This window comes from Protopterus annectens, chromosome 1.part1 (genome assembly GCF_019279795.1).
Source record: "Protopterus annectens isolate FY-2018-M chromosome 1.part1, PAN1.0, whole genome shotgun sequence".
Lineage (NCBI taxonomy): Eukaryota > Metazoa > Chordata > Ceratodontiformes > Protopteridae > Protopterus > Protopterus annectens.
The window spans coordinates 850,399,229-850,425,088 of record NC_056726.1 but is presented as its reverse complement, the minus strand read 5'-3'; positions in this window follow the sequence as shown (position 1 = coordinate 850,425,088).

Genomic DNA, 25,860 nt, shown 5'->3' with positions numbered 1-25,860 from the left:
AAAACTCTTTATAGAATTAGGAATATCCAAACCTCTCAACTGTCTCCAATTTTGGCTCAAAATGTTGCTCTCCCCCTTAATAATCCCTCTGCAAAATGGCAATTTTGGAAGAAAACGTGGAGGGTTTACAATTATAAATAACTGCAATGATCAGAATTATAGATTACTTTTATTTCAGAAATGCATTTAGATGCTCTGATTTTGTCAGCTGCTCAAGTTAATAGTACTAATTTTAAAAAGGTGTCCCTTCTTTGACAGGTACACTGCTGTATTTTGTGACGATTTTATATTTTTGCATAACATATTTGATCTGTTTTTCATAAAATTGTGGTTTTCTGGCAAATTAGTAGCAAATCATTAAAGATTGAAGTTAGAAAATAATGGCAGACATTTGGGTTTCAGATGTCATACCCTTCAAAAATTCATACTAATGCAAGACCTACTACTATTCTATTATCTTTCTAAGTTTATAAGAGCAATATTTAAAAATTGTCTTTATATTTGGGCCTGTGTCCCACTTCTAGCTATAGCTTTGTCCAGATTTCTTGCTCTGAGGTTGAGAGGTATGAGTATCAGAGCCATCACCGTCAGCCAGAGACATTTCAGACTGTGACCTACTTGTTGCACTCCACTCCCCATTGTAGTGGCTCTGGATGTTTCCACGCAAGGCAAAGAACAGTTATGCAGTGTAAGTATGCAGAGTATTCCCCCATCCAAGGTAGACCACAAGTATGACTGTGGCTTTTCATCTGTCCTTGATTTTGCAGAATGTTCTGGTTTTCTGTCATATTTTTATACTGTTGATTTATGCTTCTTAGTATTCAGGAAATGCATGCTGTTGCAGTGCCCTGTTGCTCTGTATTAAAGTAGCAATGCTTTAATGACCATCAGGTAAGTTTGTCAGATATTGTAAGATGCAAGTAAGCTTTAATGTGTTCTCCATTAAACAAGTAGATAGTTGTTGTCAGGCAGTAGGTCTTTTTTGGATAAGAAACATTTTTACAAGTGGGAGCATCACAGAGATTGCTACTTTCAGCACGTTACTTGGTAATTTTATAAAGCTGAATATAAATTATAATTAGAAGTGCAGTACAAGGAGAAGTGGTTTGAGCTGAGTGCTGCTTGTTTTTTTATACTTGATTTTGACTGGCATTCCAGTAATGTATTTAAAAAGCAATTTATTTTTTCATGCCTCACAACCTTTGTGTTTCCATCTAGATATTAAGTAAGTTGTCATGTAGCCAATGCATTGAAATATTTTTTTCTTCTACACTTCATTTTGTCTTGATTGGACTCTCGTAATGATGGTTTGGCACCCAGGGCAGCGTATTTAATTAAAGTTCCAGTTGTGGTTTTGAGCATAGCTCCACCCCTTTCTAGTTGGCCACACCCCTTCCCATTGGCCCCACCAATTCAGCTGTCTCTTGCAGCCCCCCTTTAATTTGAAGTCACCAACTGCCACTGCTTGTTTGGCTTAGTGATATTTATTTTATTTTATTTTTATTTATTTATTTAGTAAACATTTGTTGTCTGGGAAACTCTGACTAGGACAGAGCCTATTTTAAGTGGAGGCCTGGGGAGAAATGCTCAAGATGCCTGTCTTTGGAATGTGGGAGGAAACCAGAGTACCTGGAGGAAACCCATGCAAATGCAGGGAGGACATGCAGACTCCACACAGAAGGCACCTCAGCCAAGAATTGAACTGGAGAACCTCTGGCTGTGAGGCAACAATGTTAAACACTGCACCACTGCGCTGACCAGGCAGTTAAGTACCTCTTCAGAGACAACAAAAATTTCACTTCTTGTCCTTACATATTGGCTTTATTGGCCTGAATGTATCCACCAAGACTTAAAAAGAAAATATAAAAAGTCATGGACATTCAGAAGAAATACAGCTGAAACACTTGATCTTTTTATGGGGTCATTTGCATATATCCCATGGACCTCTATTACAGAAGATTTAGGGTATCAGGCAGTGAAAACTCTAGCTTGGCTAGGTTTTTGTTATAGTTTTTATACTCAAAAAGAGGAAAAGTTACACATTCCCAGACTATGAGAAACTCACATTTTGAAGATTAGCAAATGGTATGCAATAAGAAAGAGGAAAAAATTAATCATATTCTAAATCAGCTTTCTTTAGCCTGGCACCCCTCCCTGGCACTGTGCCAGTATTTTTTTATAAAAAGACAAAGATACAGACAAATCTGTTCTTAAACAAATACAAATTACACTTACGGAAAACAGATAATAAAATTTGTAAGAATTATTCAACACATTAATTCAAAATTTCAGTGGGATTTCATCTACATCTCTGATATTTTATTAACAGAAAAAGTATTTTGTACTAGTTCTATTTTTTCTACAAATGCAACATATTGTACAGACATCTGTGCTAGATAAATTAATTTCATAAATGATGGTCATCAGATAACGTATTTCTATTGTACACCGTGCCTTCCTATCTTATTTGCAGTTTCACCACATGTGGTTACTTGAGGTCATATAGACAATCATATAACATAATTCTTTATTTCAGTTTCCAAGTTAACCAATGTATATAGTCTGTGCTTGTGTCTATGTGTCTCTGTGTAAATGTATAAATATATATGGGCATGTAGGTTTATGTGAAACAGCTAAGGACTGTTTGGTTAACAGTTATACTGCTGACTCTGTTTGCTCTTTAGTTGGTCAGTGTTGCTGGTACAAGATCACTGTAATAGTGGGGATGAGAAATATACTCTTTCCCTGCTATTGTGTATTCTCAGAGTTGATATATTTAAGTAGCATGGGTGTGAGAGTGCATGAGACTTTGTCATCCATGACAAATGTTTTTTGAAGCTGTTCTATGCCACATTTTATTTATATATATATATATATATATATATATATATATATATATATATGACAAAAGGAGATACTGCCAGCACAGGTATTTGGTATTTTGTAAATAATTATATGTCATTTATGAATATCAACATGATCTATATAAGACACTTGTGTTACAAATGTATTAGAACTTTATGTCATATAAAATGATTTGTACAGGCGTGTGCTGAAGAGATATTTTGTAGAGTGCTTGGGCTTAAAATGTAATCACAGCGTGCCCTACTAGAATAGAACAGAAATGTACATGTACTATTATAACTGTTTAACTGTATGTATTTTAACAGTGGAAACTGGAATACAGGAGGTTAACTTCAGTCCAGCAAAACTACAGAAAAATAGATGAAATTAAATTACTTTATGGCAGCAAGGAGATACAATGTCTATGCTGAGAAGTTTTCTGTACTGTTTTTAAGGTAAAATAATTAGTAATTTTGAAATGTGTAGGAAGGTAATTGTTTTATGACTTAAAGGACCTGCCTAAGATCTGAGAAAAAGCCCTTATCTATGTATTTTTACAGGTAGATGTTAAATGCTACCAGCTGCCATCAATAGTTGTTTTGGGCCTGGGAACTGGGAGTTAGATGACAAGAAATTATGTAATTCTGCAAGCTATCTCAGCAGTAATAGTTGAGATATTAATTTGAGAGGTCTATAAAGAGACACAGCATTCTGTATTCTGTCTTGTATCTGGCAACAACAAGATCCATTCACCAGACATCTGTGTTGCTCTGTAAGTAAGTTTCTAGGGAATAGCAATTCTCATAGATTCAGTCAGGAATATAGCAAAGCTTAGTTTAGATATTTTTCTTCATTTATTTGAGACTGCCCTGCAATGTTGTTTTAAATATTTCCTGTGATTTTGAACTCTGATGTCACTGTAAATATATATTTAGTATTTGTCTTGTTCTTTTATTATTTATTATTAAATATATTTAAACCTTTCATTGTGGCTGATCTGTCTAGAGATATTTAAGTTCTTAGAGTGCTTGCATATTTATTTGGTGACACTGTGGACCACTCCTAATAGCCTTGCTCTTGATCAAACTACCATTTGTATTAATAGTAACAATACACAGTAAGATTGGACATCCATTATTAAGAGCCTTAAAGTAGATAATAAGGAGCTGGCAAGTGGCCATGATAACTACCTTATAGTCTGGGAAAAGGGGACATAGGTAGTAAACCTATGCCAGCCTTTCCCAGCTTTGTGTGTGTATAAATCAAACCTCAAAGTGTGCGTGTCAGCTTCATGGGCAGCAACACGAAACACTGGTTGGACAGAGGAGGTGCCTGAGGTCTAGGCTTGGCCACTCAGCTGACATCTCAGCTCTATAGCTATGCCAGTGGGGAGTGTTATTTGGGATCTGGAGAAAGAGGGAGAAACCAGCCCCGGTCTAACTGTAGTCTCTGTGTGCTCTTAAGGGAAAATGCACTTGATGCAGAGAGCGGCATCTGGAAATAATGGGAGTGTACCTTGTCATCCTCTCAGTGTACATTCTCCACTGGTGCCAGTGGTGAGGATTGAGGCTCCCTGATTACTGGTCCAGTGGTAGGACATCACTATCTATATATATATATATATATATATATATATATATATATATATATATATATATATACACACACACACACACACACACATGTACACACACACACACACACACACATATGTATATATATATATATATATATATATATATATATATATATATATATATATATATATATATATATATACACACAGATAAAGGGGTGTGTCTGTGTATATTTTGCAGTCAATATTATAAATATATAGTTTTTCCTTTTTCTCTGAGATGGTACCTTAGCGGCAGATATGCTGAAAGTCAGGGTTGTAGGTCAGTAATACTAAAGTAAGCTGTTTGCAGTATCTTATTGTAGCAATCTAATGGGGTAGGTGGACTGCATGGCCAACACATTGTAAGTAGTGTGGTTGGAATTCAGTGTATCAAAGCAGACCCTTAAAATCACACATATAAAGTCAACCATAAAATAGTTACAACCAGATGACTGCAATGAGTGGCTACATCCAGGGGAAAATGATTTCTGTGCAGTGACCTGCATTTACGAACCACAGTTTACGCATTTTTATGTACAAAAATGAAGTTAATTCAGTTCTATAGCACATTAGCTGTTTAGCTCTCTCTAGCCCTTTTAAATCCTAAACGATGTAGCAGATTAAGAGCCTAGCCTTCAAGCAGTTGGAATCCCAGGTTAATAAAAGAAATTCAGCTAACCTAATGGGCAAGATTAGTTTACATAAGCCAATGTAATTAATGATGAGTTAGATTTTATTTATTTTACATTTGTTGACCAGGCTAGTCTAACTAGACACATGTCCATTTTCAGTAGAGGCCCGGGGAGATAAGCTCCAAGACACATACAAAATACAATATAGAAAGTTGCAACAGTCCAAGCTTAAAAAACAGCTATTGTTAATAAAAAATTGTTAATAAAAATACAAAATGCAATACCCATCATGAGCATAACACAAACAGTAAAAGGTAATGTACAAGAGATGATACTATATACATATATTTAAATTGCAATAACATGGTCTATTGGTTCTTTAAGGATAAGTCTATAAAGGTGAAGAGTATTCATTAGTGTAAAGGAAGAAAGTTAGTCGGGGTTAGTACAGGAGCATAACCAGTGTGTATTGAGAAATAGTTTTGGATTCTGTTTAAAAAGTGTAAGTGAAGACAGAGTTACGAGTTCAGTGGATAGTAGATTCCATAGCTTTCCAACAGTATTAGAAAACAAGGAGCCTCCTACTGAGTTGTTGGATCTGCAAGTATTAATCAGCAGTTTGTTTGAGGAGCATAAATTCTTAAGATTGTTGTAAGGGGTAATGAGGCTGGTGAGTATTGGAGTGTTGGTGGGTTGATACAGGGTCTTATGGGCTATAGCAAGCTGGTGAAAATGAAGCTGGTTTAGAAACTCTAACCATCCTAGTTGTTTTAGATTAAGACAGTGATGAGTTCTAAAAGGAGAGCCAGTGGTAAATCTAGTAATATTATTATAGGAGATTGCCAGTTTGTTGAGGGTGTTTTTAGAAAGATTAGTGTATATAGGTGAAGCATAGAGTAGAGTGGAGATTAAGTGAGTTCTGGCTATAGCAATCCTAGCTACTGGTGTAAGAAAGGGTTTGATTCTATAGAGGGGCCCCAATTTTTTGTTGACTGATTTTATTGCGCTGTTTATATGAGTATCGAAGTTGAGGTTGTTATCTATTGTTATTCCTAAGAGATTAGTGGTTGGGTCAGGAGAAATGAGAGTGCCATTATTAGATATGACTGTGAAATTTATAGGGGTGTACTTTCGGGTTGGCGTGAAAAGTAAAAGTTTAGTTTTTGGGGGGTTTAGGAGGAGGCAGCAGTTTGAGAATCATTGTTCTACTGTATTGAATGCTTTTTGGGTAAGGGACTGTAGTTCAGTTGGAGAAGTGGCTGAACAAATTATAGTAGAGTCATCTGTGTACTGAATACAGGTGGCATGTGGAATTGCTGAGTGAAGGTCATTAATAAAAATGGAAAATAGGAGTGGGCTAATATGGAGCCTTGAGAAACACCAAGGGAAATGGGAAGGTGATTAGATAGTTTATTGTACCAGAGTACAGCCTGCTGTCTATTGTCTAGGTAAGATTTGAACCAATTTATGGCTAGAGGTTCAAGTGAAAGGGATTTCAGTATATTTAAAAGGAGTTGGTGATTAACCATATCAAAAGCTTTAGATAAATCAATGAAGACTGCAGAGGAAAGAATATTTTTGTTACGGTTTTTGTTAATGCAGTCTGTGAAGGATAGCAGGGCAGTGGTGGTACTATGGAAAGGTCTAAATCCATGTTGACAGTTGGCAAGTAAGTTGTTTTGGAGTAGGTGGTTAAGTAGTTGCTTATGGATGCACTTCTCCATTATTTTTGCAAGAGGAGATAGTAGAGTTATAGGATGAAAGTTAGAGAAGTCATTGGAGTTCCCACCTTTATGTAGTGGGATGATATGAGAAATTTTCCAGATAGATGGGATAGTTCCTTCACTTATGGTTCTGTTACTCAGAATGGAAATGGGATAGGCAATGGCTTTAGCTCCTTTTTGCAGTTATTCTGCCAGAGGTTGGTCAGCTGAGGGGGTGGTAGGTTTTAATGTTTGGAGAAGGGAGCAAATAAAGGAAGTAGACACTGGTTGTAACTGAAATGATGGGGTGGGCTTGTAGTAGAAGTAGGCAGATCTGAGGTATCAGGAGATAGATGGCTAGCAAGTGTTTGGATGGCATCTGTGAAGAAAGAATTGAAGGCATTAGCAGTATGTGTGGGATTCTCGGGGTTAGAGCCTTGTGGGTTAGGTGTGATAGATTGACCTGGGTACAGTAGTTTGTTAATGCTAGTCCAAAAATTTTGTGGTTTCTTTTGGTAGGTTTGCTGTAATTAGAGGTAACATTTTTTTGTCTAACAGGATGGCTTTTTTTGTATTATTTCTAAGTTGCCTAAAGGTTTGGTAATCTGTAGGATTCTTCGTAGTACGCCATTTTGCCCAGGATTTGTTTCTAAGAAGGATTTTTTGCCTAGTAGCGTTTGCGAGCCAAGGGGCCAGTTTAGCTTTATTTCTAACAGACCGTGTTGGGGTGTGGTAGTCCAGGATGGCTAACAATGTGGAAATGAAGTATTCTACTGCTTCATTTAGTGGGAGGGATTTTAGTGGTGACCAATTACATTGCTTGAGTTCTGTCTGGAAAAGTTCTGGGTTAAATTGCTTTTTGGTGCGTACTGTCCTGAAAGTGTTTGGGTAAGTTAAGTTGGTTTTATGTCTGATAATATAAGTTAGTGAGTGGTCACTTAGGTCATCTGGGAGGGTTCCTACTTTGTATGTTTGATGAAGACTAATAGGAAGAATCCAGTCTAAGGTACTTTCTTTGTTATTGGGTTTATTAGTTCTGGTAGGGGAGTTAATAGTTTGTGAGAAGCCATATAGGTTAATATGGGTGGTGGGGTGTGTATTACTACAGGACTTCCAGTTGATATTAAAGTCTCCTGGGACTATAGTTTCTTGTGGGAGATTAATAGAAAGCCAGTTAAGGATATGTTTAAGGGTATTAATGTTATTTCCTGGAGAAAGATAGATACAGATAATATATATGGATTTACATGAGTTAACCTGAAATTTAGAGATGAGTATTTCAGCACTATTATCTGAAGGTGGTCTAAGGTTTACAGTGCTAATGTGTAGCTCTGCTTTATAAAGGATTGCTACCCCTCCTCCCTTTTTGCCTGTGCGGTCTAGTCTAAGGATATTGTAACCAGGTGGGGGTGACTTCATTGTCTTTAACTGTAGGTTTTAGCCAAGTTTCAGATTACCATAGGATGTCAGATAGGTGGACATCTAGTAGAGCATGTAGGTGGACAATTTTATTGTTAATGCTACGTATATTGAGATGTGCTATAGAGAGTGAGTTAGAAGGTTTGGTAGGGGCTTGGGTACTAGTGTTATTGGGGTTGCACTTTTCAGTGGCAAGGGTATTGTTTGGGCCAGGGATAGGCTGAATTTCCCCATCTAGTAATGAGTGGAGGTATATTTTTAGGGTGGTGAAGCTTACAATCATAGTCAAATAATTTTCTAATATTTAGATTGGTATACTTAATGTGTGCTAGTCTATGATATTTGGCTAGTAGGTAGCTGAGATTGGATGTGATGTTTATGAAGTTTAGAGAGATAGATAATGGTGGTGTCAAAGTGAGTTTGAAGGGGAAGAGAAGACTGGGGTATAATGGTTGTCCGTAGGGGGTTAGCAGATAGGCAGTTGTTAGTGGAGGAAAGAGTGAGACCAAGAGTAATAGTTGTATTTGGTGTGGAATGGGTGATATAGTCATTATATTGGATTGAGAAGTGGGAGAAGAATGGGAGGTAAGGTTGTGTGAACAGGTAAGGAGATATATCAACAGGTGAGGTGATGTAACAAGGAGGGATGGGAGGTAAGGTAATAACAAGTGTGGTGTGACAAGGAGGGTTGGGAGTGCTAATGAGGTGATCTGCTAGATTAGAGCAGATGTGATGGGGTGTGGCTTTAGAGGAATAAATGTAGGAGCAGTGGGGTGGGTGGGAATAGGGGGCAGGGTAGGGGAGCAGAGTGAGCCCGCAGGGCAAACGGAGCGGGTAGAGACAAGAGAGAAAACTGTCAAGGATGACAATCAGTGAAGTATGAAAGTCTGCAGGTAAGTCTGAAAGTAAGAGATGTAGAAAAATGTTAAGAGGCTAGCAAGAATAGACTTGGGATGTTAGAGGAGTAATATGTGATTAAGATATACTGGGACAAAAATGAGAGAGTGAAACAGTAATCAGAAGAAGACTGGGAACTGAGTTAGGGAGATTTGGTAAAAAAATAGGTAAAGAAATTACAAGACAGAAAGCTTATGTTATAGCGCCACCTAGTGGTCAGTTACTTTATTGCAGCAAAAAAGTCCCCTAAAGGGGATATCAGGCTAAGGGAGAGGGGGGATATCCTGGTTTGAAACAAAGAGGATATAAACTGGGAAGTAAGGGTTAATTAAAATCCTAAAAGGGGGGTGGCTGCTGGCTAACCTAGCTGGGAAGCTTGCCTAACCTAGCAGTAGCTTTATATTAATGTTATTGTTACAATTGGTAGTAGCAGTTACAACACATACTTTCACTGTCTTTCTTTCAAGGAAAAATCTCTCAGGGAGCTGGTAGGTTAATTCTGTAATCTGGACTATTTTCGTAGGCATCCAGCAGGGCACATTCAGGTGGGCTAGTGCAGGGACGTGCAGTAACACAAGGCTGGTACATGTAGAAAGAGAGAAAAAGGTAGTGAGGCAAACAATACATGAACTAGAAAGTACAAGCAAAGAGTTTTCACAGACAAAGTTACATGTGTTACCTCAGCAGGAAATCACAATATACTATTTGTTTATTCCAAAAAATATTGATTCCAGTTCTTATCAGGTACTACTAGGAAATCACAATATTCTATAAGTTTATCCCAAAAAATATTGATTCCAGTTCTTTTCAGGTAGTACAGTAGTTCTAAAATAGAATACGGCAGGGTGGAGATAAACTAGGGGGAAGCTAGAAAACAGCAATATGAGGTTGCTACCCTCTCAACAGATATTGTAGTATGCTAACACTAGTCTATTTTTCCTCTATGAGCAGATATGTATGGCAGGAATAGGCCATAAGGAGGTCCAGTAGGTTAGAGTACAGTCAGACTGGCTAGGAGAGGATGTTAAAACTCCTTTTGCATTGCTGGTTAAGTTATAGTCAGACTGGCTAGGAGAGGATGTTAAACTCCTTTCGCATAGCCAGTTAAGTAAGTCTGATATAAACTACTGGCGGCCTGTCCAATTGCCGATGCTCAGCACAACCTGAGACATAAACATGCAGAATTAAGCACCAGATAACTAGGGATAAGTATATGGTGTAACCCTGCTCAGACACATTCAAATAAGCGACTCAAACAGTTTGCATTACATAAACCATGACACGTAACTAAATTAGTGTGCAAGCAGTATATATTATCGCTGACCTGATAAATGTGCAGTTAAACTCTGGATAAACACCTTCATAACACAGACAAATAGCTCAGATAAGCAGAACTGCGTTGATAAGGTACATGCTAATTAATACTTATAAAGATGAAAAAAATATCAGTTGAAAGTGATAACAGTACAGAACAGACTTTGTTTGAATTAACGCTTCTTAAGCCAGAAGTAGCAAACTTCACAACACCCATGCTAACAGACAATAGAGGTATGACTACTGAATGCTATATAAATGCACTTTATAAGCACTTACACGAGTGCATGGATTGTGCAATCCGTAACAGAACCAAGATGCTATCCTCTAAAAAAAAAGGAAGCCAATCTGGTGGTCCCCTGCCATAAATAAACTCTACAACAGAAGAAAGAAACTGTTGCAAAAAAAGAGTAAAATCCCATGATTGGATGAACTCCCTGGTCAGCCTCAGTAAGAAGCTGAGATCCCTCATAAAATCCTCCAAAGTTAGTTACGAAAACTAAATTGCCACTGACTAAAGACAACCACACAGCATTCTATAGCTATGTCAAGAATCTCAATGGCAACACTCAGATCTGCTCTGAGTTACAGCACAATGGCACTAAATATACAGAACCAACCAATACTGCCAACATCCTGGCAGACTTTACCCCTCTCTCACCCCCTAAAGGGCCCATCTCTATACCAAAAGAATGCAAAGTTCCTCTAATCACAGCTGCACAGGTAAAAAAACGCACTCTCCAAAGCCAAGAACACAGCATCAATGGGACCTGACAACATCCCAGGCTGCGTTCTACACGAACTACAGAATGAACTGGTACCCCACCTAAGTACCATGTTCAATCATAACCTCACCTCAGGCTTTGTGCCCAATGAATGGTGCACAGCAATGGTCATCCCACTCCACAAAGGGGGGGCCACCACAGACCCCAGAAACTACCGCCCCATTAGCCTGATGAGCCTGGTCTGCAAGGCTATGGAACGTATCATCATGGAACTTATAAACAATGACATTGGTAATCTTCAAACTCTGAACCCTACCTAGTTTGGGTTTGTAAAAGGCAGATAATGTCTCCTAAACCTGATAGACTTCTTTAAAGCGGTCACCAAAGCTGTAGATGAGGGTAAGGTGGTTCACACAGCCTATCTAGATCTCGCCAAGGCTTTTGACACCATCCCCCACTCTGGAATTATAGATAAACTCACTAAACTAGGTATAAATCCCTATGTTACAAGATGGGTTGCCAACTGGCTCACTAACGGAACCCACACTGTGAAAGTAGCAGACTCTAAATCCAACTTCAGACCAGTAACAAGTGGAATATCACAGGGTTCAGTCCTGGGTCCTCTCCTGTTTGGTATCTACTTCTCTGAAGTACAGGCTAACATAGAAGGTCTTTGGCTAACAAAGTGCACAGATGACCGCAAACTAGGAACCATAATCAAGACTCCTAACGATGTGAACATCCTACAAAAGGGTCTCACTGAGACACACGCCTGGTGTCAAAGCCATGGCCTTAAGCTCAGTGCCAAAAAGTGCATTGTCATCTCTTTTGGTAAAAACTTTGTACCCATGAACCTCCACATAGGCAGTAGTCTACTTAACACTGAAAGTGTGATAAGAAACCTTGGAACACAGGTGAACAGTAGTCTTTCCTTTGATAATCACATTCCCACAGTAGTCAGGAAATCCTTCTACGTGGCACACCTCATCACAAAAGGTTTATCACCCAGGAAAAAAGAGGTCATTGTTTCCGTCTACTCATCACTCATTAGACCCATTATAGAGTACAATGCCCCTTTTGGTATGTACCTCACAAGACATCTACAGCAACTGGAAAAGCCGCAGAAATACCTCACAAAGAGGATTACTGCCCTCAAACAGATGCCCTACACAGACCATCTCAAAAAACTCCAGCTTTACTCCTCGCATATTGCCTACTCAGAGGCGATCTCTACCTAACATACAAAGCTATGTCAAACCCAGTGCTGTTGGACATACTCCACTTAAAGAAATCCCAATCACTCTGAGCTACATGCTCTAGGGACCTAAACCTTGTCACCACAATAAACAGAACATGCTGGAGGAATAGATTCCTGTCCAAGAGACTTCTCATACTCTGGAACAAACTACCTATCTATATCAAACAAAGCTCCTCATTAGCACTCTTCAAGAAAAATCTTGATGATTGGATGGGAGATAGGAAATTCACCTTGGGGATCACTTTTGTGGCTCTGCTCAACAAGAGCACAAGAAAATAATTTTCTTGGGTGGGTAAAGCCAAGGTACCATTTGGCTAGGCTTATATAGGCCCTAGGGCCTATATACCTATGAACCTATGAACAGTCTACACTTATAATAAGTTTCTAAATGATTACTACTGCATTTTCTGGCCTTTTTGGCAGAAAGTTACACTAGAGGTAGCACTTTAGACATGGTCTGATCTTCTTTAGTGTCCTGACATAAGTCTTCTCACTGACAGAAATAAAAATGGTGGGGTTCATGGAGGTAACTAAGAAGTGTGGACAATCTATACTTCAGAAAAGCAAGGGTCCCTTTAAAAGAACAACAGTTCCTTTTGTTTTAAATTCTTTAAGGAGAATAGGGTACCAACATTTAAATTCAAATCATCAGCTACACACATGTACTGGCTGATAAATCACGTAGACAGTCTGGCAGCAATATTCAGCTTCATTTCCAAAATGAAATGCAGAGGTTTAATTGTCAAAACCCACATTCATATCTACAACAAATATGAGTGAGTCCAGCAAAATATTCAGTACACCATTAAGTCAATCAAGAGACTTAAGTCCAAGAATGAAACAATAAGCGATGTAAGAAGAAAACAGACATAAGAAAGGACGATTCTAAATCTTTCAACAAGAGTTTTTTCACAGACATTCTGCCTGAATGACTTGTCCAGGCTGTCTTCAGTATCCCCGGTTCTGGACATTTCTTTGCTCTGCAGTTGCAGAGTTCCCCCACTCCCATGCCATTAACATAACTTCCTGTCACCACTGTAATCACTGGTAATGGAGTGAAAATGTGGGATGTGGCGCATTCTTCTCTAGCATACTGTGTTAAGACTTCATAGTGATAAACTAAAAGCCTGATAATGGATGGAAGTACAACTGGAAGACTTCCAAGCTAGAAAGCATGATGCATTTCTATATGGGGCAAAAGCAAATTTCTGTGCAGACAGGAAAAGTATAAGTCTAAAATGCTTCTTTGCGAAAGGTTGAGATGATCCAAGGATTCAAATTTTGCTTGGGATATAAATAAGGCATGCTGGCGAGACAGATGTATGTCTCAGAAGAACCCCATGCTCTGGATCAGGCTTCCCATCCATGTGAAGCAGAATGCATCCCTAACACTAATTAAGCATAACCTTGACCAATGGATGGGAAATTGGAAAGTCACCCTGGGTCTGTTCCCTATGTCTCTGATAGACAGAGGCAGACAGTAATGCCCAAACTAACATACTCCCATAACCCCTAGAAACTTCCTAACATATGCCCTCCTAATAAATGGCCATCATACATAGGGACACAATTATACAGCTAGACTTATAAAGGCCCTGGTAGTCGTTAGCCTAACATATACATAAAGTCCTATGAAAGGAAAAATGTGTAAAAAAAACTTGCATTTCAGGGAAAATTGCATACATTAGGCTTTGAATTGTTTCAGAATGGAAACAATGGGCCTGATTTCAAAAAACTAGTTCTCAGTGTACACCACTTACACCAAGAGTAGGTCTTTTGGAAACCAGGCCCTGGTGTAAGCCTGTTTTGAGATAGGCCTTACACTAAAGTCAGTCACTTAAACTGAGAGTAAATCTTTTGGAATCAGAGCAGACTTAAACTAAGAGCAACTATTCTGTAATCTGGCCCAATGTGTTTGGTTGTGTGCAAAGACAAAAATGCTTAGAAAGTAGATTGGACAGTTATCAGAAAATAAGTTTTATTTTTTTTTTATTCATTTGATGACAGAATAGTCCCACTAGACACAAGTGTACCTTCATCAGATAAACCAGTAGCACTGTCTGCTTCAGTGACTTCCTCACACAGTAAACAGATATAGGTAGAAGGCCTCAAACCCTACACCTTGGACTAGAAGAAGTAACTGATTAATGGCTCAAAGCCTTAATCCTCATGCTAACTGCCAAATAAGTTACAGCGGAAAGGGATGTAATGCAGCCAAGGAATAATGTGTTTGATGTAGTTAATATACATACATACATATATGTATATATATATATATATATATATAGATATATATATATATATATATATATATATATATATATATATTATATATACATATATGGTTACCATCAAAATGTTAAAATGCATCCATGAGAGTATTCAGAATGCCGAACTGAAATGACGGAATTTGCAATAATTTTCCCCCCTAATGTCGAACATGGTAAAATTTGAGTTTGACATTAGCTATTTCTGGGAGTTGTGTGCAAAAACCCAATTGCAGTCTGGGACGTAGAACGGGAATAGAGTTTTGGCATTGCAGATTCGGGAAAACAATTTCCAACATTATGAAACGTTGAAATCAGCCTTTCACACAAAGGTATGGGTCGAACAGATGTGTTTCAACATTTTGATGGTAAACCAATATAGCTATATATATATATATATATATATATATATATATATATATATATATATATATGTGTGTGTGTGTGTGTGTATGTATACATATCTATATATGTATATATATATATATATATATATATATATATATATATATATATACATGGGCTAAATCATTTAGTCGAATTTGGCTTTGGTCAACCAAACAGATGGGCAGCAGTTGTGTGAGACTGAGAATTCCCTGGGTTGGGGAATATGCCCTTCCCCTGGAAAAAAAAATGTGCAATCTTAGAGTTGAAAGAAAGTGTTAAGAGAGAGTCTGGGGAGGGGGGTATCAGGGAGCTTGCCCCTAAAAAAAAATGTTTTTCAATTTGCATGTCTCAGGTTAAACCTCAGGGCATGCACAGAAACGTGCCAGTGTTAGCACTGTCAACATTTAGTGGATTTGATTTGAATCATTAGGTCCCTGATATATATATATAGATATATATATATATATATATATATATATATATATATATATATATATGTATATATGTAGATAGAGAGATAAATATAGATATATAACACGTTGTAACTTAGTACTAAGGAAATGCAGTTTTAGGGTAGTACACATTTTCCTTATGGAAGAACAAATCAACAAAAAGGGAAAACTAGTTGTACAGCAATGACTACTCTTAATACTGGCATACAAATTACTAAAATAGGCTGTTGTCACAATTGTTATGTAAGATGTGAGTCAAAGCTTAGTTTGCATTCTTACTAAAAATAAGTAAATAGGATTTAAGCTGTAATTGATTATTTAAACCATGGTTAAAACAAGAGATGAGTGAAGGGTGAAAGTGATCCCCTCTTTTTTTAATGTTCTTGGTTGTAGCTGTGGTTGTAGTTTAAATTTGGTGGCTTTTGCAGTGCCCGCCCCACTGTAGATTTGATCTAGGACACTCCCCCAGTCCCATCTCTTTACTGCATTCTACCTAATAAACGCTTTCTGCACTTGCGTTTAGTCCTTTTTTAATTTAATTACATTTTTTCAAACTGTGTGTGGACTAATATTCCTACATACTCAAGTGTGCCAGCTTGCACTGCATGTGAATTGTTTTTACTACTGTTGTTGCTACTTTTTTGGAAAAAAAAAATTGTAAGCCTGTTTCCTACCTTTCCTGTAGTGTTCCAGATACAGATTTGCTGTATCCAGGACTATTTGTAAGCTTCTGAGCCCCCCAAGCATTTCTGTGTTGGGGGGAAGCCTTCTAGCTTATCAGTGGGAGTGGTAAGCACTAGATAACCTGTCTACCACATAAGGAGTACTTCTGGCCCAGAATTTGCAGTTATTGGCCATTTGGGCGGTCTTCCATCTCTCTCAACTTTCTGATTTGAAGGCCTGCATTTGCACTTGTTCTGTCCTGTAACTCCTGGGCCCATCTCATTTGTTCACTCAAAAAAAAAATATATATATCTGCTTTTACTGTATTTGTGTTTCTTCCTACTTTATTTTGCTTTTGCGTCATCTTAAAAGTACTCAATCGTATTTATTACTGCTTGGTGTAACTCATTCTAAGCCTTTTAGTTTAAGCACTTGGGCTTCAGACCAGTTGTTTTACATTAAGAAGGTTTGTGGTCTGCACTGTAGTGGCAGAACAGGTAGCTTACATCCTTCTAAGTTGGGAACTGCTGATTGAGGGCTCAGTGTCTATTATTCTAAAAGTGTATTAATTCTGGTTTATGCACTTGGGCTTCAGGCCAGTTATTTTACATTAAAATGGTTCATGGTCTGCACTCTTGTGGGAGGAGAGGCTGGACTCTGCCCTTCTGAGCTGGGAATTTCTGGTTAAAGGCTTATAGTGCCTGCATATTTGAACTGCTTCGTACTGAAATTGGTACACCTTGTTTGCTGTAGCATAGACTAGATCTAGGCCTGCTGAATCTAGCTTTGTTTGTATAACTTGAGCACTAATCCAGGCATTCTTTAAAGTATTAAATTGTATTTATTACTGCTTGGTAGTAGCTATCATTCTAAGTCTTTTGGATTAAGCACTTGGGCTTCAGACCAGTTGTTTTACATTAGGAAGGTTTGTGGCCTACACTGTGGTGGCAGGACAGGTAGCTTACATCCTTCTAAGTTGGGAACTGCTGATTGAGGGCTCAGTGTCTGTTATTCTAAAAGTGTATTAATTCTGGTTTAAGCACTTGGGCTTCAGGCCAGTTGTTTTACATTAAGAAGGTTTGTAGTCTGCACTGTAGTGGCAGAACAGGTAGCTTACATCCTTCTAAGTTGGGAACTGCTGATTGAGGGCTCAGTGTCTGTTATTCTAAAAGTGTATTAATTCTGGTTTAAGCACTTGGGCTTCAGGCCAGTTATTTTACATTAAAAGGGTTCGTGGTCTGCACTCTTGTGGGAAGAGAGGCTGGACTCTGCCCTTCTGAGCTGGGAATTTCTGGTTAAAGGCTTATAGTGCCTGCATATTTGAACTGTTTCTTACTGAAATTGGTACACCTTGTTTGCTGTAGCATAGAATAGATCCAGGCCTGCTGAATCTAGCTTTGTTTTTATGCTTGTTGTATGTTTGCTTGTTATTTCCCTGAAATGCTAATTCCACCTAAAATGCGTCTGTTCAGCGCTTCTGTGGATCCTAGTGATATCTGCATTCCTTACTGTACTTATTTCCTTATTTCACTTAAAAGAAAGTTACTGTTTGTTGTTTTTGCATTTAAGTTATATGTAACACATTATAGGACCCATCATTGTACCAATTTAGCCAAACTCAACTGGTCTGAGCTTCCTAACCTAATTACTTTCAACCTACTAGTCCTTACTCACAAAATCATATATAACCCTGAATATGCTCCTTCCCTCAAAGCACTACTTCCCTTTGTAATAATCCCGCCCATTGAGGTCATCCAACCGTCTCCTAATCCAATCACTCAAAACTAATAACTCTGCTGGAGACTTCCTTCTCTCCAACGCTGCAGGTAAAATTTGGAACAAACTTCCCCATGATATTATATCCATCTCTACTTTAAGTCAATTTAAAGCTAAGCTAAAACTCATCTGGGCTCAATAAGCGGTTGCCATTGCCTAAACCGGGATAGTCCACTCTAGAATGTAATAACTGTCTATAACTCATGAATATTCTACATCTCCTTACTATCCTACTCCTCTTACATTTAAAATAAATTAGAAAGAATAAGTTAGAATGCTCTTATTTTGAATGTATATTTTGCTTCATTGTTTAGTTAAGTGTTTTGTAACCTGTGTTTTGGAGCTTTTCTCCCCGGGCCTCCGCTGAAAATGGACATGCATCCAGTCGGATCCTCCCGGTCAACAAATGTAAAATAAAATAAAATAAAAAATAAAAAAAATGTACATCTCAGAAGAACCCCATGCTCTGGATCAGGCTTCCCATCCATGTGAAGCAGAATGCATCCCTAACACTAATTAAGCATAACCTTGACCAATGGATGGGAAATTGGAAATTCATCCTGGGTCTGTTCCCTATGTCTCTGATAGACAGAGGCAGACAATAATGCCCAAACTAACATACTCCCATAACCCCTAGAAACTTCCTAACATATGCCCTCCTAATAAATGGCCATGATACATAGAGACACAATTGGGTTAAGTTATACAGCTAGACTTATAAAGGCCCTGGTAGTCGTTAGCCTAACATATACATAAAGTCCTATGAAAGGACAAATGTGTAAAAAAAACTTGCATTTCAGGGAAAATTGCATACATTAGGCTTTGAATTGTTTCAGAATGGAAACAATGGGCCCGATTTCAAAAAACTAGTTCTCAGTGTACACCACTTACACCAAGAGCAGGTCTTTTGGAAACCAGGCCCTGGTGTAAGCCTGTTTTGAGATAGGCCTTACACTAAAGTCAGTCACTTACACTGAGATTAAATCTTTTGGAATCAGAGCAGACTTACACTAAGAGCAACTATTCTGTAATCTGGCCCAATGTGTTTGGTTGTGTGCAAAGACAAAAATGCTTAGAAAGTAGATTGGACAGTTATCAGAAAATAAGTTTTATTTTTTTTTTTATTCATTTGATGACAGAATAGCCCCACTAGACACAAGTGTACCTTCATCAGATAAACCAGGAGCACTGTCTGCTTTAAGTGACTTCCTCACACAGTAAGCAGATATAGGTAGAAGGCCTCAAACCCTACACCTTGGACTAGAAGAAGTAACTGATTAATGGCTCAAAGCCTTAATCCTCATGCTAACTGCCAAATAAGTTACAGCGGAAAGGGATGTAATGCAGCCAAGGAGTAATGTGTTTGATGTAGTTAATATACATACATACATATATGTGTGTATATATATATATATATATATATATATATATATATATATATAGGTAGGTTCATAGGTTCATACTAGGCTATCTGCCCAAGGGCATTTATAAGCCTAGCCCATAGTTATGTGGCTTTCGCCACCCCTTTAGTTTGAATAAAAACTATGCCTATCATTTTTCTGTGCCTCTGTCAAGCAGTGACACTGAAGTAATCCCTGGGGTATATCTGCGATCTCCCATCCATTGGTCAAGATTCCTCTTGAACAAGGCCAGCGAGGTGCTCTGCCTCACATGTACCGGGATTTTGTTCCACAGCATAGGAGTCTCTGGGTGATGAATCTGTCCCTCCAGCACGTTCTATTTATAACCGTGTCAAGGTTTAAGTCTCCGCCCTTGTGGTTCTGAGGGATCTAGATTTTTGAGGTGAAGCATATTCATCAAATCTGGGTTTGACATGGCCTTATATGTCAGGCACAGGTCACCTCTGAGCAAGTGGTATGAGACTGAATAGAGCTGGAGTTCTTTCAGTCGGGCAGCATAAGACATATTTTTGAGACCCTTTATCCTTTTGGTGAGGAACTTTTGGGGCCTTTCAAGCTGCAGCAGGTGTCTGGACAGATACATTCGAGCAGGGCATTGTACTCAATCATAGGTCTAATGAGTGATGAGTACAGGGGCGATGACCTCCCGTGATCTAGATGTGAATCCCTTCATGATCAGGTGGGCGATAGAGAAGGTTTTCCTAACTACTTTAGCAACATGAGTGTCAAGCGAAGGCTACTGTCAACTTGGGTCCCCAGATCCCTGATGACTTTTCTGTGCTCAGTGGATTGCCACCTATATGGTAGCTAGGGGTAACCTTGTTTTTCCCGAAGGGTATGACTATGCATTTTTGGTGTTTAACTTCAGGCCATGGCTCTGGCACCAGTTATCCGTTTCTGTGAGGCCCTTCTGGAGGATATCTGTGTCAGATGTGTTTTCGACTATGGCCCAGTTTGCAGTCATCTGCAAACTTTGTCGCCATAACCCTCCTGTGTTTGCTTGTACTTCAGAAAAGTAGATGCCGAACAAGAGTGGACCCAGGACTGAGCCCTGTGGGACACCACTTGTGACAGGCTTTGAGTCTGACATGGCTCCAGCAACTCTGACCCTGTGGGTTCTGTCACTTAGCCAGTTTGCAACCCATCTTGTGATGTATGGGTTTACATTCAAGCTGATGAGTTTTTCGATGATACCTGAGTGGGGTATTGTGTGAAGGCCTTTGCCATGTCGAGGTATGCTGTATGGACTGCCTTTCCCTCATCAATGGCCTTGGTGACTGTCTCGAAAAAGTCAACCAAGTTTAAGAGGCAGGATCTGCCTTTGACAAAGCCAAACTGGGTTGGATCCAAAGTCTGCAAGTTCCCTATGTCTTTATTTATGAGTTCCATTATGATCCTCTCCGTGGCTTTGCAGATAAGGCTTGTCAAGCTAATGGGGCGGTAATTTCCAGGGTCTGTGGAGGCACCGCCCTTATGAAGTGGGACCACAGTCGCGTCGCCACTCCTTGAGTACGTATCCTGAGGTGAGGCTAAGATTAAACAGCTGTCCTAACTGTGGGTTTAATTCCTCGTTGAGTTCATGAAGCACACAGCCGGGGACACCATCCGGTCCCATGGATGTTGTGTTTTTTGCCTTAGTGAGGGCAGTTCTCACCTGGGCGTTGGAGATGTTTGGGGGGCTACAATCCTCTGGAATAGATATCTCTCCTTTTGGGGGAGGGAAACGTTTGCACTGAACCTGTCAGCCAGTATGTTAGCAATGTGTGTAGGTTCAGTAATTTTCACATCATTTTGAACTAATTCTGAGCATATCTGGGAGTTTCCTCCTAGGTTTCTAACATAGCTAAAGAAGGCCTTATGATTGTCTTTAGAGTCCTTGGTGATTTTTCTCTCAAAATTTGCCTTGGATGATTTTATGAGAGCTCTTAGTTTTTACTTATAATGATCAAAGGTGTCTTACCTTTCAAGGATTTTGCTCTATCTTGTAGTAGCTTCCTCCTTTTGTTGTAGAGCTTGTTTATGGCTGGGGTCCACCAGACTGGACGCTTGCCTTTGGTACAGAGAGTCTTAGTTTTGTTTGGGATTGCCTGATCCATGCAGTCCTGTAGGTGCTGGTAGAAGGCATTTGTAAGTGATTCAGCGGTTTGAGTAATGTTTACCACTGGCTCAGGGGCCTTAAAGGAGACCACACTAGTTTTTAGAAGTGTGAAATCGGCTTTTGAGAAGTTTTTCACTGTGGTCTTTTTTGTTTCAGGTGGGGGCGGGATGAGGACCTCCAGCGAGATTAGTTTATGATCTGATCTCACCAGTGAGGGGTATACTTCCAGTGTTGAACATTTTGATCCCATGTTCGTGATGATGAGATCAAGTATGTTTTCTCCTCTTGTGGGGATGGTGACTATATATATATATATATATATATATATATATATATATATATATATATATATGGTTTACCATCAAAATGTTAAAATGCATCCATGAGAGTATTCGGAATGCCGAACTGAAATGACGGAATTTGCAATAATTTTCCCCCCTAATGTCGAACATGGTAAAATTGGAGTTTGACATTAGCTATTTCTGGGAGTTGTGTGCAAAAACCCATTTGCAGTCTGGGACGTAGAACGGGATTAGAGTTTTGGCATTGCAGATTCGGGAAAACAATTTCCAACATTATGAAACGTTAAAATCAGCCTTTCACACAAAGGTATGGGTCGAACAGATGTGTTTCAACATTTATTTTATTTTATTTATTTTATTTTACATTTGTTGACCGGGCTAGTCTATCTGGAGATATTTCCATTTTCAGTAGAGGCCCGGGGAGAAAAGCTCCACAGAAGTAAATCCAAGGCATAAAACCAACATAAGTAAAAGTACTAGAATTAGTAAAAAAATTAGTAAAAAACTAACACTCTACAATTTAAAATTATTACTACATGAATTAGTTACTAAACTCAGTTACAGTCCAAAATAAAATTACCCAAAGATAAAAATACTAGTTTGATAAAGGTAACAAAGGAACGGAGCTAAAAAGGAGAAGACAAAGAGAGTAATAAGAAAAGGAGAAGTTAAGAAGGGAAGAGTTTTGAAAATGAGATCAAGTTAAGACTGTTAACAGACAAAGAAGCTATGGTAAGATGAAGTGAGATAAGAAAAGAAAGGTAAGTGGAGGAAAGAGTCACACATGAGTAAGAGGTGGATTAAAGTTGCGTAATACAAGTGAAAGGTTAGTCAGGTTACCAACATTTTGATGGTAAACCAATATAGCTATATATATATATATATATATATATATATATATATATATATATGTGTGTGTGTGTGTATGTATACATATCTATATATATATATATATATATATATATATATATATATACATGGGCTAAATCATTTTAGTCGAATTTGGCTTTGGTCAACCAAACAGATGGGCAGCAGTTGTGTGAGACTGAGAATTTCCTGGGTTGGGGAATATGCCCTTTCCCTGGAAAATAAAATGTGCAATCTTAGAGTTGAAAGAAAGTGTTAAGAGAGAGTCTGGGGGGGGGGGGTATCAGGGAGCTTGCCCCTACAAAAAAAAATGTTTTTCAATTTGCATGTCTCAGGTTAAACCTCAGGACATGCACAGAAACGTGCCAGTGTTAGCACTGTCAACATTAACATGTTGATGTTAGCACTGTCAACATTTAGTGGATTTGATTTGAATCATTAGTTCCCTGATATACATATATATATATATATATATATATATATATATATATATGTTTATATGTAGATAGAGAGATAAATATAGATATATAACACGTTGTAACATAGTACTAAGGAAATGCAGTTTTAGGGTAGTACACATTTTCCTTATGGAAGAACAAATCAACAAAAAGGGAAAACTAGTTGTACAGCAATGACTACTCTTAATACTGGCATACAAATTACTAAAATAGGCTGTTGTCACAATTGTTATGTAAGATATGAGTCAAAGCTCAGTTTGCATTCTTACTAAAAATAAGTAAATAGGATTTAAGCTGTAATTGATTATTTAAACCATGGTTAAAACAAGAGATGAGTGAAGGGTGAAAGTGATCACCTCTTTTTTTAATGTTCTTGGTTGTAGCTGTGGTTGTAGTTTAAATTTGGTGGTTTTTGCAGTACCCGCCCCACTGTAGATTTGATCTAGGACACTCCCCCAGTCCCATCTCTTTATCGCATTCTACCTAATAAACGCTTTCTGCACTTGCGTTTAGTCCTTTTTTAATTTAATTACATTTTTTCAAACTGTGTGTGGACTAATATTCCTACATACTCAAGTGTGCCAGCTTGCACTGCATGTGAATTGTTTTTACTACTGTTTTTGCTACTTTTTTGGAAAAAATAATTGTAAGCCTGTTTCCTACCTTTCCTATAGTGTCCCAGATACAGCTTTGCTGTATCCAGGACTATTTGTAAGCTTCTGAGCCCCCCAAGCCTTTCTGTGTTGGAGGGAAGCCTTCTAGCTTATCAGTGGGAGTGGTAAGCACTAGGTAACCTGCCTACCACATAAGGAGTGCTTCTGGCCCAGAATTTGTAGTTATTGGCCATTTGGGCGGTCTTCCATCTCTGTCAACTTTCTGATTTGAAGGCCTGCATTTGCACTTGTTCTGTCCTGTAACTCCTGGGCCCATCTCATTTGTTCACTCAAAAAAAATATATATATCTGCTTTTACTGTATTTGAGTTTCTTCCTACTTTATTTTGCTTTTGTGTCATCTTAAAAGTACTCAATTGTATTTATTACTGCTTGGTGTAACTCATTCTAAGCCTTTTAGTTTAAGCACTTGGGCTTCAGACCAGTTGTTTTACATTAAGAAGGTTTGTGGTCTGCACTGTAGTGGCAGAACAGGTAGCTTACATCCTTCTAAGTTGGGAACTGCTGATTGAGGGCTCAGTGTCTGTTATTCTAAAAGTGTATTAATTCTGGTTTAAGCACTTGGGCTTCAGGCCAGTTATTTTACATTAAAAGGGTTCGTGGTCTGCACTCTTGTGGGAGGAGAGGCTGGACTCTGCCCTTCTGAGCTGGGAATTTCTGGTTAAAGGCTTATAGTGCCTGCATATTTGAACTACTTCTTACTGAAATTGGTACACCTTGTTTGCTGTAGCATAGACTAGATCTAGGCCTGCTGAATCTAGCTTTGTTTGTATAACTTAAGCACTAATCCAGGCATTCTTTAAAGTATTAAATTGTATTTATTACTGCTTGATAGTAGCTATCATTCTAAGTCTTTTGGATTAAGCACTTGGGCTTCAGACCAGTTGTTTTACATTAGGAAGGTTTGTGGCCTACACTGTGGTGGCAGGACAGGTAGCCTACATCCTTCTAAGTTGGGAACTGCTGATTGAGGGCTCAGTGTCTGTTATTCTAAAAGTGTATTAATTCTGGTTTAAGCACTTGGGCTTCAGGCCAGTTGTTTTACATTAAGAAGGTTTGTGGTCTGCACTGTAGTGGCAGAACAGGTAGCTTACATCCTTCCAAATTGGGAACTGCTGATTGAGGGCTCAGTGTCTGTTATTCTAAAAGTGTATTAATTCTGGTTTAAGCACTTGGGCATCAGGCCAGTTATTTTACATTAAAAGGGTTCGTGGTCTGCACTCTTGTGGGAAGAGAGGCTGGACTCTGCCCTTCTGAGCTGGGAATTTCTGGTTAAAGGCTTATAGTGCCTGCATATTTCAATTGTTTCTTACTGAAATTGGTACACCTTGTTTGCTGTAGCATAGAATAGATCCAGGCCTGCTGAATCTAGCTTTGTTTGTATGCTTGTTGTTTGTTTGCTTGTTATTTCCCTGAAACGCTAATTCCACCTAAAACACAGCTGTTCAGTGCTTCTGTGGATCCCTAGTGATATCTGCATTGCTTACTGTACTTATTTCCTTATTTCACTTGAAAGAAAGGTACTGTTTGTCATTTTTGCATTTAAGTTACCTGTAACACATTGCATTTAAGTTACCTGGCACTTGCTCACTAAAGCAATTATATAAGTCAGCATTAAAAAATTAAAAGCACTACACCCTCACAAACTCCCCTTGAGTACCTTGTTCCCCACTGGCCCTTTTTTTCAATTATAAAGGAATTCCCAATACTATTCTAGCATGTCCAAAGGTCAGTTGTCAATCTCCTCTCCGGTCCAGCTGGTGAATCTGGGAATCTTGAGGCAATGTTACAACTGCCTCATGTACACAGACAACCCTCTCCTCCTTCCAACAAATTCCAACACATGTGAGAGATGCAACCATATAGCCATACTGGAGGCTAAGCTCTCTCGACTCAGTACTGGCGAAACCAGTCAGGAGGAGAAGGAAACCACACTCACTACAATTCCAGTCTCACATAGACCTACCACGACAGCAAACCAAACACATAAACACACAAAAACATACTCGGAGGCTCTAAATAAAAATCTGCCTAAGCGGCAGAGACCTCCAAAGCAGACACGCAAGCAACCGCTACCCCAAAACAA